The sequence below is a fragment of the Corvus kubaryi genome, unplaced genomic scaffold (assembly GCF_017639235.1).
Source record: "Corvus kubaryi isolate FWS band 111438036 unplaced genomic scaffold, C.kubaryi_AGA036_p1.0 64812, whole genome shotgun sequence".
Taxonomy (NCBI): domain Eukaryota; kingdom Metazoa; phylum Chordata; class Aves; order Passeriformes; family Corvidae; genus Corvus; species Corvus kubaryi.
Window position 1 is genome coordinate 24,756 of NW_024581528.1, and position 18,959 is coordinate 43,714.

The 18,959-nt window shown below is 46.1% G+C and overlaps 1 long non-coding RNA gene across 1 annotated transcript; it reads right to left on the reverse strand.

Annotated features, from left to right (window-relative positions):
* Positions 1-2,244: 2,244 nt before the first annotated feature.
* Positions 2,245-5,245, reverse strand: LOC121672656. The gene is made up of 3 exons (XR_006018917.1): positions 5,205-5,245; positions 2,749-2,812; positions 2,245-2,328 (listed from the first exon to the last, which is right to left on the reverse strand). It is a non-coding gene; the product is annotated as an uncharacterized LOC121672656 (long non-coding RNA).
* Between the last annotated feature and the right edge of the window lie 13,714 nt (positions 5,246-18,959).

The following is an 18,959-nucleotide window of genomic DNA, read 5'->3' on the forward strand; positions in this document are numbered from 1 at the left end:
CCGCAGCAGCACGAGGTCTGGCTTGTCTTTTTGCTTGGGGTTGCTTGGAGGGTCAGCTTGGCCCCTTCTGCTCCCGGCTTCGCGCCCTCTTCCCGGCGGTCCTGTTTCCCTGCCTGTGCCTGCTTCGCCCTGCTGTGCCCGTTCCAGGAACTAGCTTGTTGCCGTGAGGATCTCATGCCCGCAGCCGCCGCCCGCACCAGCCCGTAACAACCAGCGTGTCGCCGCCGCCTGCATGGAGCCGTGACCGCCGCCGCGTTCCCCGTGCTGCCCGCGACAGCGAGCCCGGAGCACACCCCCGCGGCACCGAGCCGGCAGCCGCCGCCGCCCGCAGCCACCGCGCCCGGACGCTGGGAGACCGCAGCCGCTCCGGGAGCGCGCCTGCAGCCACAGCAGCCTTTTCCCCGCCGGCGGAAGGGGCACGCAGCCTGCTGCTCTTCAAAAATCGCGCCCAGCCTGCCGCTGCAGCTGCGCAAACGCTCCGCGCTTCGTAACACGCGCGCTCCGTCTGCCGAACCGATGCTGACAAACAGCCGGGCTTCTGTGGTAACGCTGTCCCCGTCTTCTGTTTCTTTCCCCCCCTTTCTCTTTCCTCTCTCTCTGCTCCTTTTTCCTGTTCCATCCCCCGCCTTTTTCTAATAAGAACACTTAAGGGCTTTTTTTGTTTGTCTTTGGTTTGGTTTTTTATTTTATTTCAGTAAACGGTTTTCAGATATAATATTGCCGTGTCTGTGCTTAGTTTTTCGTCAGAAAAATCTATCAAAAGAATCCTTCCCGCCTCCCCCTTTTGTAGTGGAACGGGACACTCCCTGCGCAGGGACAGACAGACAGACGGAGGAGCCCCAGCCACACCAGGAGCCACTCTCAGGTGCCTGAGAGATCCACCGTGGGGTGTGGAACGCCCAGGAAAAAGCTGGGCTGCCTGCGCCGTGTGTGGCTGGGGACAGCCCTGCCTGCCCCCCACCCACAGACATTGTAGGAGCACGCAGAGACTTTGAACAGGCAGCAGCAGCCACGCGAGAGGGCCGGGGATGACACTGAAGCTGTGGCCTTCAGGCAGCACTCAGAACATTGGCAAGGTAAAACCTGTCGGTTGAGAAGAGTTTAAGAATTGAAATAAAGAAAAAATAATAATAAAAAATTAAAAAATAATAATAGTAATAACAGTAACAGAGGAATAAGCATCAAGGAAAACAAGTGATGCATAATGCAGTTACTGACCACCCACTGACCAATGCTCAGCCAGTCCCTGAGTGGAAATCAGCACCTCCCAGCTAGCTGTCCCTAGTTTATATTCTGAGCATGATGTTCTGTGGTATGGAATATCCCTTTGGCCAGTACAGGTCTGTGCTGACTGTGCTCCCTCCTGGTTTCTTGTGATTCCTCTTGTAAGGAAAATCCACAAACGCCAGAGGTTTATGTCCAAAGAGGAGACAGAGCAGTCCTGCAACTTTATTCTAATAAAGGAAGAAACTTCACTGGGGCACACACCCACGGGGTTTCCTCTCTTGAGGTTTCAGAGGGCGCAGCCTCCTTTTATCCCAAACTCCCGGCCGCACGTTGCCCTCTTCCTTTCCCCATTGGCTGAAGTACCAGGAAGGTACAGTCTGCCTGAACTGCCTCCCACATATCCCCCCTTGAACCTACTATTTTACCCCAAAGTTCAGAAACTCAGGCTTATGCAGATCCATTTGTCTGTTTCAGGAGCCAAACTGTCTGGGCTCTGCAACAAACCTGGTGCCCGAAGTTAGTGGAGACATGAAGACCCATTTCAAAGATGTTAACACCCATACTTTCACCCATCAAACTGTTTGTAAAGACATGAGCTTTCATCTCAACCCTTCCTTTTCTTATTTCTCAGCTTGTCTTTACAAACCCTAGTTATTATTAACTTAACCCTTTTTACCAACGTGGAACATTTGAAACACCCCCTCCTGCCTCTTCCACATCTGGTCCCTGCACCAGGTGGGGCAAGTAAATATAAAGTAGAAAATGACAGTACATGTTAGTCCATTAATCACTAGAGATCCTTGTCCATGGCTACTGATAGGTCCCATCCTTTCCTTCCAGTTGAGAAGTCAAAATCTCCAGGGCTTTAGAGACCTTGACCCCAGAGTGTGATGGGTCCACCCGTGACCAGTTGTCCTCACTCTTGTCTCTGCTGTCCTGGTTGGATGTTATGAACAGCTAAGTTCAAAGGCAGTGTCTGTGCTGACTGGGCTTCCTGTCCAAGGAACCCCAAATGACCTCAGGTAACCCCTCCAAGGGACTCCCATGACCTCAAGTGACCCCAAATGACCTCAGGTAACCCCTCCCAGGGACTCCCATGACCTCAAGTAACCCCAAATGACCTCAAGTAACCCCTCCCAGGGACTCCCATGACCTCAAGTAACCCCAAATTACTTCAAGTGACCCCAAATGACCTCAAGTGATCCCTCCCAGGAACTCCCATGAACCCAAGTAACCCCAAATGACCTCAAGTGACCCCAAATGACCTCAAGTGATCCCTCCCAGGGGCTCCCATGAACTCAAGTAACCCCAAATGACCTCAAGTAACCCCACATGATCTCAAGTAACCCCTCCAAGGGGCTCCCATGAACTCAAGTAACCCCAAATGACCTCCAGTAACCACAAATGACCTCAAGTAACCCCATATGACCTCAAGTAACCCCTCCAAGGGGCTCCCATGAACTCAAGTAGCCCCAAAATACTTCAAGTGACTGCAAATGACCTCAAGTAACCCCAAATGACCTCAAGTGACCCCTCCCAGGGACTCCCATGACCTCAAGTGACCCCAAATGACCTCAAGTCACCCCTCCCAGGGACTCCCATGATCCCAAATGACCCCAAATGAGTTCAAGTTACCCCAAATGAGTTCAAGTTACCCCAAATGACCTCAAGTAACCCCTCGCAGGTGTTACAGTGGGGATACCGTAACACAATATAGCAAACAACGAGGCCCGTGGGAAAGAAATATCTATGGGCCGATTCTTGCTAGATGTTTCAGAGATGTTTATTTCTCCAGCCGCATGGCCGGGGCTCTGCCGAGGAACTGCTCAATCACGGGACCCGAGGGTCCTTGCCCGCGCAGGGGAACACAAAACAACCAATGGGGAACGAGGCTGACCAGGGGCAGGGAAACCCCGTGCCTCCCCCCAGGGCCCCTCTCCCAGGACCACATGGCAGGGGGGAGGGACCCCGACATTTCACCCGTTTATTTTTAACAAAAAGAGATTTAAAACTTAACATTGAAAACAACTGGATAAACGTAACAAAAACAGTTTCAAAACAATACAAGCCACCCTCCTGAGTCTTTAAATGTCCAAACAGATTCTCTGGAACATCTTAAGGCTGACAGAAGGGAGACAGGACTCTCCGAGCATGCTTTGTGGGGAAACTGAGGCAGGAGAGGGTTTCTTCCATTGGTACCTGTTGGAACTCTAAACAACAATAGTTAATTTCTTCCCTTCCCCTCTTCATCCCCCACTTGGCATTGAAAAGGGATTTTTGGGGAAACAATTGGTAAAGGCATGGTTTTGTGAGGGAAACCATGGGTGAAAAAACGGATTGGGAGTACACTGGGGGTAATAGGATATAGGGTAAAAGGGAAAGGAGGGATTAGGAAAGGGAGACTGTAGGGGGGGGCTTTCAGTGGAAATATTGTCTAACATGACTACAGTTTTCAGCATATATACTGCCTTTTACAGGAACACCATCAGGCCCAGTGACCTCTGATGCTTGTAACCCTTTTCTACCTTGCACAATTTTGAATTCTACTACTTCTCTATCTCCTAAACTTGGGATGCATTTTCCAGGGTTATTCTTTTTAATAGCAGTTCTATGAACGAATATGTCTTCTTGGTTGTCACATCTTGTTATAAAACCTTGATTTTGTTTAACATTATACCATTTTACTATTCCTAAAACCTTAGCTGCAGTGATTTTTTTCCTTTTTCCAAGTGGCTACTGTTTTCTGTCTCGCTGCGTTCCTGGTTTCGCTTTCACTCGCTCCCGTGTTGCAATTGCCAGGGTTGTCAGTGCTGCCGGGGCCGTCAGGGCTGCTCGTGCCTGCGCGCTCTTCCCGGGGTCGCATTCGGGGCCGCGTGGGCCAGGCCGGGCCGTGCCGCTCAGCTCCCCGCATGCCACTGCCTCTGCTCTCAGCTGCGCTGCCGCTGCCTGCGCTGTCTTGGCTGGGTCCCTGAGCGATGACTCCCCCTGCGCCCTGCTCCAGCGCGTGTTTCGGCTGGGCGCAGCTCTGCTCCACTGCCATCGCCACCAGCCGCCACCCGCACACCGCCTCTCTCACGGGGCTCGCTCCATCACGTGCTGCGCAGGGCCAGGCAGGCACCCGCCGCGCCTGGCTCTGCTGCTGACGCTGCAGCTCGTGTCGCTCCGTCCATGTGCAGGAACTGCCTCACTGCTGATCAGAGAGCGCTCGGCGCACATGGGTGAAGCCACACGGTCTCTGAGGGACGCTTCCCTTCGCCAGGACACAGCTGACATTTTTCAACAGTCCCAGTAATTAAATAATATTCACGAAAATATTCTTCCATCGGCATATATTTTGACTCAAAAATTAACTGTGTCCAAACGGTCTTCCAAAAGTCTTTGGTAAGAATCAAATCCCAAGAAACATAGAAAAAGTTCTTAAACAACCATGAAAGGAAATGTTTCAGTTCCTTTTGAGCTTGAATCAAGCTAAAATTTACAAATCGTTGTTCAAGAATCTTTTTAAGTTTAAGATAAATGTCCATATGCGGCTCTGAGAGCCAAGAGTCTTCCCACGGTTCCTCCATAGTTTAGATATGGAACAGCAAAACAAAAACAAGAGGAGAAATCCAGAGTTTACTCACAAATCAGTTGCTGTCCTTAGGGATCGGGGATCGTTCTGCTCACATTATCCACCATTTGTTACAGTGGGGATACTGCAACACGCGTATCAATCAACGAGGCCCATGGAAAAGAAATACATATGGACAGATTCTTGGTAGATGTTTCAGAGATGTTTATTTCTCCAGCCGTATGGCCGGAGCTCTGCCGAGGAACTGCTGCAATCACGGGACCTGAGGGTCCTTGCCCACACAGGGGAACACAAACCAACCAATGGGAACGAGGCTGACCAGGGGCAGGGAAACCCCGTGTCTGTGCCCTCAGGGCCCCTCTCCCAGGGCTACATGGCAGGGGGAGGGACCCCAGCACCCAGGGACTCCCATGACCTCAAGTAACCACAAATGACCTCAAGTAACCCCTCCCCGGGACTCCCATGACCTCAAATAACCCCAAATGACCTCAAGTGACCCCTCCCAGGGACTCCCATTACCTCAAGTAACCCCAAATGATCTCAAGTGACCCCAAGTGATCTCAAGTAACCCTTCCCTCAGGCAATCCCTCCCAGGGACTGTCATGACCTCAAGTGACCCCACATGATCTCAAGTAACCCTTCCCAGGGACTCCCATGACCTCAACTAACCCCAATGACCTCAAGTGGTCCTAAATGACCTCAAATAACCCCAAATGACCTCAAGCAACCCCTCCCAGGGACTCCCATGACCTCAAGTAACCCCAAATGACCTCAGGTAACCCCTCCCAGGGACTCCTATGCCCTTAAGTAACCCCAAATGATCTCAAGTGACCCCAAATGACCTCAGATAACCCCTTCCAGGGACTCCCATGACCTCAAGTCAGCCCAAATGAGAGCTCCAGTACCAGCGTTCAAGGGCCAGGGGTCAAGGGCAAGAGGTCGAGGGTAATGGTCAAGGCTTAAAGGCTGGGGTGAGAGGTCAAACATCACAGATCGGAGGGTAAATGCAATGGGTCAAGGGTCAGATGTCATAGATCAGCCGTCAAAAGTCATAGGTCAGGGCTTCAAGGCTCAGAGGTCAAGGATCAAAGGTTATATTTCAAAGGTCATAGGCCAAGGGTAGTTGGGGGCATAAGGGTACCCAGCAGGAATTAGGGGTTACAGGACACAGTAGTAGCTATGGGTACAGACAGGGTAGAACAGTTAGGGACCAGATTAGGGCCCAGAGTCAGGGTCCAGGCTCCAGAGCCAGGGGTCAAGGATAAGGGGTCAGAGGTCAGAGGTCAAGTCAGGGTTCAGAGGTCAAAAGCCACATGTTGTGGGGCAAAGGTCAGGGGTCAGAGGTCAAGGGTAAAAGGTCATAGGTCCAGGCTCAAATGTCAAGGGTAAAAGGTCATGCTTCAAGAGGGGCTGGGAACTGGCATGCCTCCAGCTCCTCTTGCTGCATGGCAGACCCAGACAATGGAAAGATCCCAGATAAGGCCCCAGTTGTCAGGAAAATCCACAAACGCCAGAGGTTTATGTCCAAAGAGGAGACAGAGCAGTCCTGCAACTTTATTCTAATAAAGGAAGAAACTCCACTGGGGCACACACCCACAGGGTTTCCTCTCTTGAGGTTTTGGAGGGCACAGCCTCCTTTTATCCCAAACTTCCAGCCACACGTTGCCCTCTTCCTTTCCCCATTGGCTGAGGTACCAGGAAGGTACAGCCTGCCTGAACTGCCTCCCATATATCCCCCCTTGAACCTACTATTTTACCCCAAAGTTCAGAAACTCGGGCTTATGCAGACCCACTTGTCTGTTTCAGGAGCCAAACTGTCTGGGCTCTGCAACAAACCTGGTGCCCAAAGTTAGTAGAGACATGAAAACCCATTTCAAAGATCTTAACATCCATACCTTCACCCATCAAATTGTTTGTAAAGACATGAGCTTTCCTCTCACTCTCATTGCCAGAGCGTGGAAAACTGAAATGTCCTTGATTTAGGGTAAGCACTACAGAGCAACAACTAAAACATTAGTGTGTTATCCAGATTGTTCTCATATTGAATCCAAAACACAGCACTACACCAGCTGCCAGGAAGCTGAAACAAGGACAGATATGTTTCAGAAGAGAGAGTGAAAGCTGCAGATACAAAAAGTTCCTTTAATGCATAACTAGTTTCACTAAGAATTAAGATATAAATAAGACACATTATTCTCCACAATATTGAAGAATTATTTCCCAGAAACAGGCAGAGGAATTAACTAAACCTGATGGCTGACTCCTCTGAATGGGAACAAAGATGAACATTCCTGTGGCCACCAGCTTGGATTTGGATTTAGGATCTCCCTTCTTCTGGCTCTATCTCTCCACTGTGACAGACCTTCAGAGCCAGGAGGGCTTTTGTTTTTACAGACCTGCACTGGCCTTGGGAAAGCCAAATAGAATTTAATCATAGAATCATAGTAGGTTGGAAGATCACCAGCCTCCCTACCAGGGGCAGGGACACCTTCCACTTGATCCCATCCAGCCTGGCCTTGAACACTTCCAGGGATGGAACATTTAGCCTTAGGTTGGCACGTGAGTCTTAGAAAAACCAGAGAGAATTTCTCTGCAATTTTTTTCTCTGGGTAAATAAAGCACATTTCCCAAGGTTCTCTATAGATCATGACCATCTCTCACACAGCAGTGCAGGTTAAAAAGGTCAGCCACCTTTAAATAAGCCCTAATTGACACTTACTTCCCAAAATGAGGGTTATCAAAGCTTAAGGTACAGTTCCCAAGGCAGCCAGTGACCTAATTCTAAATATCATTAAACTGTTTCACTCTGAAAAATACCACTGGCATTTCAAAAATCCTCCTACCTTAAGGGTTGTTGCTGCTGCTCTTCTGGAGGTTGCCCATATTGGATTCCTTTGCCAAGAGCTCATGTCACTTCCCACAACCACTCCTCAGATGATGCTGACATTCAGCATTCGGCTTGTTCCACCACTCGTTGTTTCTGGCCCAGGGAGCACAGCTCCTCTTCCTCTCACTTTGCTGCACGTCAGCTGAACCCTATCCAGTTCCCTTTTGCATTTCTCCACCTGTTCTCAAATGGTTGGTAATTTCTCACTCAGAGTGTGGGTTTGAGCAGCTCCTGCTCTGCTCTGGCATCTGCTGGGAATGTTTAGGCTCAGGTGAGAGTTATGGGCAATGACTCACTTGACCATAGGCTGCACAAAAGACACTGTTATGGACAAGCCCTTCCTCTGGCAATTGGCTCCTCTCCTCTCATCCTCTCCATTATCCTGGGATGGTGCAGGACAGCTGCTTTGGGTTCATGCCTGAGTCAGCCTCTGAGTTCATGTCTGAGCAGACCTGGCCAGTGTGCTGCCTGAGCATAAAAGCTGTAGTGATCCTCCTGCCCCAGCTCTGCATGAGTCTCCTCTGCAAGCTGACACAGCAAACACTCAGACCCTCGCACAGTCAGTAAGTGACTTTCTAGCTGGTAGCAGACATCCCCCTGAGTTCAGTCTCCTCAGGGACTGTCATGCCAGATGTTACTGCACAGCCATCCTTGACTAGATCCATTTACCAAAGATCAGTAGTCTAAAACACTTTAGTAGTAAAGAAAAACACCAAATAAAATAATATTTTCAGATAGGGGAAAGCTGATTGAAATATTTTCTAACTTCTCAGAATAAGTTTGTGTATTATAGCTGACATCTCTTCTATGGTCCAACACTGGTTCTGCACGCTGAAATTGTGGGGATGGGAGGAGTAAGCACTGTGTCTTTCTGAGCCAGTATCTCACCTGCTCTGTCACTGCCCTTAGGAAACCTGCTTGAGCTGTGCCTGGAGAGAGCAAATCCTTCTGCTGGTGAGGCCACCTCTGCCCTCAGGGTTTGTGCCAGCTTGGAGGGACAGGAGTGACCAAGGGTTTGTAAATGGCTCAAAAAAACCTCAGATTGCTAAGGAAAACTGGTTTTCTTATTCAGTTCATGTGATTTGAGCTAAAAGGGAGGTGTTCTGAACATGGTTGGGTGCTGTTATGGCAGCTCCCAAATTTGCTGCTGATCCAGGCATCACTTCCCCTGGCTCAAGGCAGAAGCTGGAGCAAGGCAGAACCAGCACCACATCATCTGAGACCCTGGAAAGGCAACAGCATTGCCTCTGCATTCCCTGGCAGGAAATACCTTTATGTGAAAAGATCTGCCACAGTCTAACTATGGCATGAGCAGGGAAAAAAAAGATATTAACAGGTGAGGTACTGAGTGGTGTTTTTCTTGTATAAATTGCTTTATCCTGAGTCATTCCAGTAAAACAAATGGAGAAAGAGACCAGCTTCTCAATGTACAGACATGGCTGGAACTTGCTTTTTGGGTATATTTTTGAAATGAACTCTACTAGTAAAGAAAGATGGAGTTGAGTGATGTGGGAATAATAGTGGGGGACTTGGGAAGAGGATCTTTATTATTTTGTTCTCACTTGGATAGCCTTGCTAATTAATATTAATGAAAGAGTTGTAACTTGTATGACTAAGAGCAGTGTTTTCTACAATACAGTCTAAAACATTAAAGCAAATCATTAGCAAACAGTTTATCCAAGACTCAGGAAAAAAAAAAAGGCAGCTAAATAGGAACATGAAATATGTCTTCTAGCAAGTCCTGAAACAGGTCTTTCAGGCCACAGTGCAGATATTTCAAATGTGTCAAGAGTAGGCTGACATTTCTTTAAGTCAAAAGGAAAAAGAAATGGCTGTCATGGGAATTGAGCGGCACCATTTGCCTCTTCATCACCTTGATGTACAGCAGAAGACTGAGGCTTATTTACGGGAAGCTTGAACTGAAATTGCTAACTTGCGTGTACCTTATTGATGCTTTGCTTCTCCCACAGGAGGGAGAATGCCAAATTTCCCAACATCCACTGCTGTGGGCATTACTGGGCAGAGAGTTAAGAGGGGCCTGAACCAGATCTCCTCCTATAGCATGCTATTAAGCTGATAAATAGTATTGATAGCAATCCTTGGGAAAAAATCTTTATAGATAGTCCTCTGCCTGTTTTTACCAGACCTAGATTAATATGCAGCTCCAGCCATTCATCATTGATGGTGAGCATCTTGACACAGAGAATCTCAGTTTTGCTGTGTTACATCAGACCTCATTCATGCAGCCATGCAGAGAACACATTCACTAATCTTGAGCTATCAGGATCTAAATTAGTGCACAGACCTGCAACCACAGCTGAAACACGGGATAGAAATAAAATCAGTTACAGCTGAATTTAGGCACAATCATTTCTCCCCACCTAGAAGGTGCTTTGACAGGGAGGGGAGTGTATGCTGCAGAGCTTGCCCCAGGACTCTCTGAGAAGTGTAAGGGGAGTTCAAAGTCCTGCTGCACAGCCACAGATAGGGCAGTATCTGACATACCTGATGTAAGACTGAAGGTGAGGATTCGTAAAGAATACAATTTAAGAAACAAGGATATGTTAGTGTGGGGCAAACTATGCTGGTATTTTGGTTGAAAACAGGCCGACAGTGTGGATTTCTCTATACTGTCCTCCAAATGAGAAATGCTCCTGTTTTGTCAGCTAGTTTTCCCAGCAACTAGTTGAAGATTTACAATATATTTATCCCAGTTTGTCCCCCACGTTGGGTCCCACTAAGTAATTTTCCTGGTTTGAGACAAATTAAGGGAAACGCTCTGGGAGGAACATCTCCTCCAAAGAAGACGTGTTACAGCCATCCCTCCCCCACCAAGTTTGGGAAGAAATTCCTCAGAGGAAAGTGAAAAAGGCAAAAACCCTATTTATTTAACAAACACCATGCACAATGGGAAAAGAATAATGCTAAATAATAAAACCTCTCACAGTGGAGAAAACCTGGGTAGATTTCAGAGTCTTTTGTGGGTGTGGGGTTCTCCTCTCCAAAGCTGGAGTTTGGTGGGGGGGCCCCTCTGGGCCAGTGTAAGGTCTCCCGGTGTGTTCTGGTGTTGTTGAACAGTCCAGAAGAGAAGAAGAAGAAGCCGAAGTCCCAGGGAAGCAATGGAGTTTAACTCTCCGGGTCTCTTCTGAGAAAAGGAGCCAGGAGCCAGGAAAAGCAGGAAAAGCCTCCGCTCTGCAGCAGCAGCAGCTGCTATCTGTGTCCTTGAATACAAAACCACTTTGAAAAGTTTGCCTGACTTTTTTCTTTCTCTTGGACCCAGTTTTAAAGGCACAGAAAGGCACAGGATTCATGTCTGGGCATAGAGCATCGATAGGGGATACACATCGTAAAGTCACCCCAAGACAATGCTTAATTTCAGTCTTTCATTTTAACAGCAGAGAAGAAGCTGAAGCTTTGTTTTTCCCAAGGCCTTGTTGAAGTGATCTGCTTGTACCAGCAGAGCTCTTCTCACCCACAGAACCTGGAGTTTCAGAGCCATCCTAAAGCACGAGAGCACTTGCCCACCAAAAAGAGATACACTGGCTCTGTTGTCTTCTGTACCTTCTTAAAAAAACTTTCAAGACCTTTGTGAAAACCTTGAAATACTGTGAGCACAGATATGCTCCATCCTCATAAGTCTAAACTGGTGTACATTTAAAAGTCCTCTTAATGTGCACTTTCTTTAGGAAGAAAAAGGTGTAAACCATAAAAAGAACTACAATTCTTCAGTTCTTAAGGCAGCATACCAAATGTAACATGGGTTGCACAACACCTGTACATGTAATTAGTATTGCAAATTAGCAAGTTTAATTCTAGGAACAGAAGGACTGCAATATTCTCTAGCTTTAATTTTCAGCCTGCCTCTGATCATTCCTAAACAGAAGTATTGTGCCTAATTCTGTAGATACTGCATGAAGTGACGAGATTAAAAGGAAAAAATGTGTATAATAAGATAGGTTCTTAATTGTACAGTATACCTTAATGAAATAATTATTATTCATAAATTTAATCAGCCTGTGAAGTAATTTGCCTTCAAGGCACCCAATTAAAATAATGGCAATGAAAAAGACTCCCTGGTGCATGTGCCCAGCACCTCTGACAATCTGGCCAGCCCAGCTAAGGACAACAGTACCAAGCTGTGAAATGAGCCCCGAGAGGCCTTTTACTGCAATCATTTGGTTTAGGTATTCAGCACTTGAAGCTGGCTGTGCTGTGGTTTTTTTAAGGAAAATATCCTTCCCAGAGGACCATGAGCTTCTGTCCTGATGTTGGATGAACTCAATTACAGTTTTGGAAGGATGGAGACACAGCAGGAGTGAAGTCTGCTTGAAGGGGAACAGGGTTGCAGTGAAGGGAACCAAGAACCAGTTGTTCTTTTGAAACTGGACATCACTTCTTACTCTCATTCCTCACCTTGTGCTGAGCATAGAAAAGGTTTACACCCCAATGGGACTTTAGTGGATCTCAGTCATCTGCTGGAAGCTTTTTTTTTACAGAAGGTTCCTACACTCTTGCTCATTTGTGTGTCTCCTCAGCCTGGGATATCCCAAGGGTGGTGACTGGTTCATGTTTCTGAGCCTTGCTGAGACAACAAGGTCCTAAGTGTCCTAAGCCCTAATCTAGGAGAAGCAGCCTTTGCATGCACTACTGCCATAGAAGAGGCTTGTAGAGAAAACACTCTTTGGAGCTAAATTTATTTAGCTCAAGTAAGAACTGTGCCATAAGTGACCTTTTCATATTACCTGCAACATCTCTTATCTACTGACCTTCCAGGAGATAAACATTGCAGAAGTTTCCTCCCTGCCATGATTTTCTTGATTGCTTTTTTCCATTTTCAGACCCAGAATATTTTTTTAGCCTTGTGTAGCCCTAATCATGTCTTCTACAAGAAGATATCGACAGTAACAGGTAAGGATGACTAGCAATTCTTTTTTATTTTTCTTTCAAATGTGAGGCAGGTGATTCTCCACTGCCGAATCCTGCAAAGCAGGACTAAATACCCAATCTGAGCTTTCTGAAGGAGTGAAAGGATGATTAGGCTGGCTAAAAAGGCAACTTTCTCTTAGTCTTTAGGGAAAAGTTAACCCGTACCTCTGTATTTCAAGGCACAAACAGATGGAAGAGATCCAGCTGAGTCACTGCTTCTCTAAAAAGGCTCAGAAACAAGGTATTGGATCTCCAGCTGCACAAAGTCACCTCTGAGGGTAAACCTCACCTGGTAAGACCTGGCCATGCTCTGGTGCTGCAGGATTTGGCTCAACACCAAGAATGCAACTCCTCAAAACTCTGGGTCTAATTCTCATCCCAGCTGAGACACCTCATGCTCTCAAGTTTCCTTGATGCATGTATCACCCACCATTTGATTTACAAATAAACCAGAAACACCTATAAATTCTTATCCACCTTCTTTTCCAAACAAGGCTAAGGTGGGGTTTTTTTCCTCCTTAACTTCTTGTATGGTACCATAGAAAGATCACCCAGAGCCTTCAGTCCGTTCCCTGGGGGTGCTTTTCTTTTTCTTCTTTGTTTTAGGCATCTGTGTAATACAGGGAGATTGTATGACTCACGTGTGCACCAATTTTTAACTCATGCCCTGAGACATCCAGGAGGGAGGCTCCTTTGAGAAAGTCTTACAGCAGCTGCTTTAACTTTGTCAATGGCGTTTTTGCGACCAAAGGCTCCCATCTGAAAAATTAAATGCCCACAAATCAGCAAGATAAATACTGCAGCCTTTCCAGTTCTCATTGGCAGGATAGTTACAGAGGCAGCCAACAGCTCTAAGAGCTTTCCCAGTATGAGTGCGCTCATGGAACACTCTGCCAGAGCTCAACAGGCAAAAACCAACATTTAATCATCTTAGAAGAGTGGCTGGCTGGGCTGCTGCGAAGTGAAATTAAAAACTTACCGTTTGAACATCACACCATCAGAAAGCCAACACCCTTCAATACTGGTGCTGGTAGAAATCTGAAAAAATGGGTCTGCCCCAGAGCACTTTTCTGGCTGGAGAGCAGCTGGGCACAGCTGGAAGTGCACATCATACTTCCATGCTGCAGCCATCTTCTGAGCCAAAAGAACTCACATGCCAACTGTGGCGTGGGAGCATGGGAAAGGTAGTGAAGAAAACCAATCAAATTACATGACTGCTCTGATATTACATTGATGTTTTGATAGAACTTTCTGTGGTTTGGAAAAGTCTGCTGCAATAGCTGAGGAATTTTTCCTTTCTGAAATTCAATACAATTCTTGACTTCCCCACTGCATTTAATGGTGAAGATACAATGCTATGACAGATCTCTAAATCAATATTTCCTTTTGTACCAGTGAATTGCCAAAGGCAGTTGAATCAACCAGAACAGGAGGTTAGACTGCAGGCTAAAAGCATGTTCCTTTACAATGTCCATGTCCCCCTGTCTTGCTTTTCATCTTGATGCATCAAGAAATTGAAAAGATCCATCATGCAGCTTTTCTCCATCTCTCTAATGTTCATCTGCTGGCCGTGGCTTCCCATTTACAGTGGTCCGAAGTCAAGATCAGGTTGGTGAAGTTTTGACCACCTGCCGGCAAAAAGCAGAAGAAAAATGTGCTTGTTTGTGAAATATTCATCTGAGGTTTGAAACTCAGGATTAAATTCCTGGCTCTCTTACAAAATCCCATTGGATGGCTGGGCAAAACAATTCACCTCTGGGTCCTGGAGCTGGACTCCTTGTCCTTGTATAAGCCCTACCAGGTTCCAGGCCTTCTGTGTGTATCTCCCAAACAAACAATAAAGATCTTGCGCACCCTGAACTCTCCCTGACTCTCCTTAAAGCAATGTCTATTGCTTAACTCTGTGAAACACTACAGCATCCAAGCCCTAAGGTAGCACAGTTGCCACTGTAAAACACATTGGTGAAGGCATTCTGACCTCTGAAAATGTGGCTGACAAAATGAGATGTAAAGCACTGAGTATCAAGTTTAAATCAGAATACGCACCAGAGTTATTGTCCAGAAAAAGCTGATGGGAATCTGATTATATTTCACTCTTAGGCCTCTATATTGGCCCTTTGCTTTAGCTATTTGTCTATTAAGCAACCTCCTCAAGTAGATGACTTCCTCCTGCCTTCTCCCATCCATCTCCACTGTATCCCAGCAACAAGACACATGGGCTACTGGTGAGGGTCCAATATCAGTTGCCTTCTTTCCCCACACTACCTTTATGCATCACCTCTATTGCCCACTTGTCATTCACTTCAGTGCAATGCTTTCCGTCAAAGGCTGTCCCAGGCCAAATGGGGAGTGAAAGGAATTGATGCTCTTGATATGGGGCCTCCTGTTTTGATGCATTTTTTTCAATTTACCATTAATGTGTTGGAAATTGTTCTCTTGGACAATCCATTTGTTTTCTCTGCCAGCAGAGTGGAGAGGCAGCCTTTCATATCATGTTCAGATAGGGCAAAATAGCAGGCAAAGCTTAAAGTCACTTCAATCTTTTTCCTTTCCAGGTGTGTGCCAGGTTTGTGCTGAATAACTAATCTGATTTTTCCATCCACAAGTCACACAAAGAAATTTCCAAAGCCATATCATGAATCTGGATACTCAGATCATCCTTGATTTATTTTCAGATGCAAGAGTCTGTGTTTTAATCTTTTGCTTCTTTTGAAAATTTCAGCCCAAGCAACAAAATAAGGCTGAGGGGCTCCAAATTTAGAAGAGAAAAATAACTGCCTCCTGAAATGATCCCAGCATGAAAACGTTGTTATTTGCATCCTGGGAGATATTTTTAAATGTCTAAGTTGTTTTGACTTAGTTTGAAATACAGAAGCTCTATCCTGGACCACTCCGATGCCACCAGTCAGACCATAGGAACCAGGGCTGGAAGGAGCATCAGGAGCCCACTCTGCCCTACAGGGTTCATGTTCATGGGTGCAAAGTTGCTGTAACTCTCAGCAAGTTACAGTTGCTGTAATTCTTTTTGTTGCCAGGCCCAAATCTCAAATTCAGAATATCTTCTTATCAGAGATGGGAATTCCTTGTTTCAGGCACAGTGTCACAACAACTATCACAATTTGCACTGGAGCAGCCAAGGAACGGCAAAGCCTCACCCTTGGAAGGCTGGCTACCTTTAAATTTAAAACTGAGAGTAAAGTTTCCCCTTCCTATTTTAGAAGATGAACATATGCACCTAGAATTGCCTTTGATTAATAACAGTAAAAAAGGAGAAGAAAATAAATGGTAGAAGCCACCAAAATTCTGATTTCTATGCTGGCACCTGACAATGAAACATGTCAGAAGAAATACGCTGTGAGACAGTATTGCTCTGAATGACAATGAGGAAACAGTGTGTAGGGGTTGCTAAATAGACTTGTTCTGTGCTGGGTGAGACTGCACTGCCTTGCTACATGAAGCAGGCAAGCACAACCACAGGTTCAGTTGTTTACACTGTGATATTTTGCTCAATACCTTTTCCAGTCTGAAACAAGTAAAAACCATGCTTGTTACACATCGCTATTATCCTATGTCTAATTATGTTAGCAGGGCATTAGCAGGTACATTTTAAATAGTGAAGCTGACAAGAGAGTCAAATCCTGAAGATGCACAACCCTTCATTTCAATGTTTAAGTATCTCTTCATATATTTGCCTATTGTGGTTTTGCCCCATTGCATATCTACAGATTTCATGACAGTACGTTCATCCTGACACTATAGTCACCCACATATTTCATCAGTATCTTCTGAATATGAAGACACAGAAGTGAAGCAGAAACCCTGCTATATAGCAGAATAACTACAGGATAAATCTGTCGGGGTGCCTTGTCATGCTTTGAATATGCCCTGAATGCCATGATTAATGAGGAAAAATACAAGGTCCCTGACAAGATGAACTCTATTTCTTCCTTTTTCAAAGGAAGTTCCACTTCCTTCGCAGCACTGATAAATCACTCCCATTTCCTTCTCCACACCCCAACTGTCCACGTTGTCTCTTGAGACAGGGCAGTTTTATGGGATTCCCTGACACTCTCCCTTGGCAGTGCCTCATGCAAGTTACTGAAGGGACAGGAGCCTCTAGACCTCACAGTCATAAAAATAATGATCTGTGAGCAGCACTGCGTGCCCTGAATCAGTCTTACCCGGGAGATGTACAACCAGCACCTTCAGTTTGCCAGCCCTGCTTGCTGTTGTGTTTTTAACAGGAAAAGCCAGGTGTTGGAAAGAAACAAGAGCCAGGGTGACCACAGCACAGGCAGAGCAGTAACCTCACCAACCAGCGAGCAGCTCTCAGAACCCAAATGGGGTAGGCAGAGCAGGGAGCTGGCAGCAGGTTTCTCTGACAGGCAAAGTCACAAATCAGTCCTGTGGACCTTTCGGGGGGTCAAGACAGGAGCAGCAGAAGATAAATCCAAAGACAGGACGAAAGACAAGTACACCCACAGTGCGACGCAGGAATGGGATGCAAGCCCTGAGCTGAAATGGGGCCATGGGCAGGGCCAGTGAGTAAGAGTCCCAGGAGAGGCTGGTCAAGACAATTAAGATCTATCAGTGCCAGCGGGGCTGCCTGCCACCCATCTACTCCTAGTTTAAACAGGCAATATATACAGCTTGTACACTGGACTAAAGGAGGTTTGTATGGAGACAGCAAAGCCTGGGATGCAGACATTTTTCCAATGGGAGCAGCACTGTAGCACCGCATGTTACAACCCACCCCGGAAGGCAAGGTAAATGAGGTTCTTGTTAATAGAGCCCTTGGGGCAGATTAGAGTGAAATGTCACTGAATGACTGATGTTTATATATAAACATAATGTCTATATATATATAAAGTGTTGATATATATATATATATATATATATGTTATATAGAGAAGGTTTGTTTTATAACAATCTGGTTGCACAAATCCAGAGCTGCTATGCATAACAAAATCATCTACGGGGATGGATGTCAGCCCCCAAGCAGAGAGGAGTAGCGCACAAAGTGCTGTGGCAATGAGTACCAGCACAGTGCCTCTGCTCTCCAGACAGTATATATTTAAGGATGACCTACCAAGCTACCCAGCTGGTGTGAAGTGGTGGTTTTCTTTTTGTTAAAGAGTAACAGATATCTAAGTGGATCTTTATAGGCTGCTTTTTAGATGCAGTGAGTACATACCTGAAACACTCCTATTTATATCTGGGAGCTTCTGGCAGATGCAATTGCCAAAGCAATTCCTCTTGTCCTTACAATTTGTGTATGACAGCTTTATTTCTGATACATACATTGTGTTCTGGTGCTCCTCTCTCAGCACTGTACTGTAAGCTGGTTCTGATACTGAACTTACTGCAGAAGCATGTGATTTGAGCATGTGATTTGAACACAGTTCAAATGAGAGGTGGATCCATGATCAGGGACATACAGAAAAGGGGATTTCATTTGGCTTAGGGAGGCTTTCAGGTTCTAGTAAGAACCAGAAGTTGTTTAGTTCTTCTCAATGGTTCCTCGCTCGCTCAGAGAAGAGGAAAGTTTATTTAATTTTCCCTTTGAAGAAGTGTCAGACTAGATGAAACTAACCATGCCAGCTATCTTTTTAAAAATCATTTCAGTTCAAGCTTCATTAAACAAAAATTCTTTGTTTTAAGAAAATCAGGCACAGGTTTCCACACATAAGAACCTCAGCAAATACTAGGAAATGGTTACAGCAGACCTGTTTTGCCTCTGGTCGTCAAATCTGCTCTAGCATGGGAAACCTGCAAGGTTCCACCTCCAAGGAAAACAAAAAGTCTGATGTTGGAGATGAGAGTCATGGGAAACTCTGGGTTTGGGGGCCCATGGAAGCTGTTTCTTAGGCAGTAGATGTCTATACATAATATTTTGCCAGCACATGGGCTCAGAGCTGACAGCAGGGTATTGAGATAACAAGCCTCGATGAGAGGGAGAGCGCGCAAGCTGGGAAGCAGAAGCCCGCTGGGGCCACGTGAACATTGTTCATAGAGTTTCATATCAGTTTGGAGCAAGTGACAGAGTGACTTGCATCTGTTTGTAGTGTATTTTGTAGACATATCCCCAGAGTGCTTGGAGAGGCAGCTTCAACCAAGATCATAGAGCCACATTTTCAAGAAACACCTCCGCTGAAAGCAAGTTCCTGCAGCTCTAACAGTGACATACTTGGCTGGACTTGCAGTGAAAGCCCCTGTGAGAAAAACAACAACAAATCTTTCCTAGTTTTGGAGCATGTTTTTAAAACTCCATTGCATTTAGCCATGGTTCCTAAGATGACACCAACTGTGTGCTGAGGACCTTTGCTGATCTGCCTGTTAATAGCAATA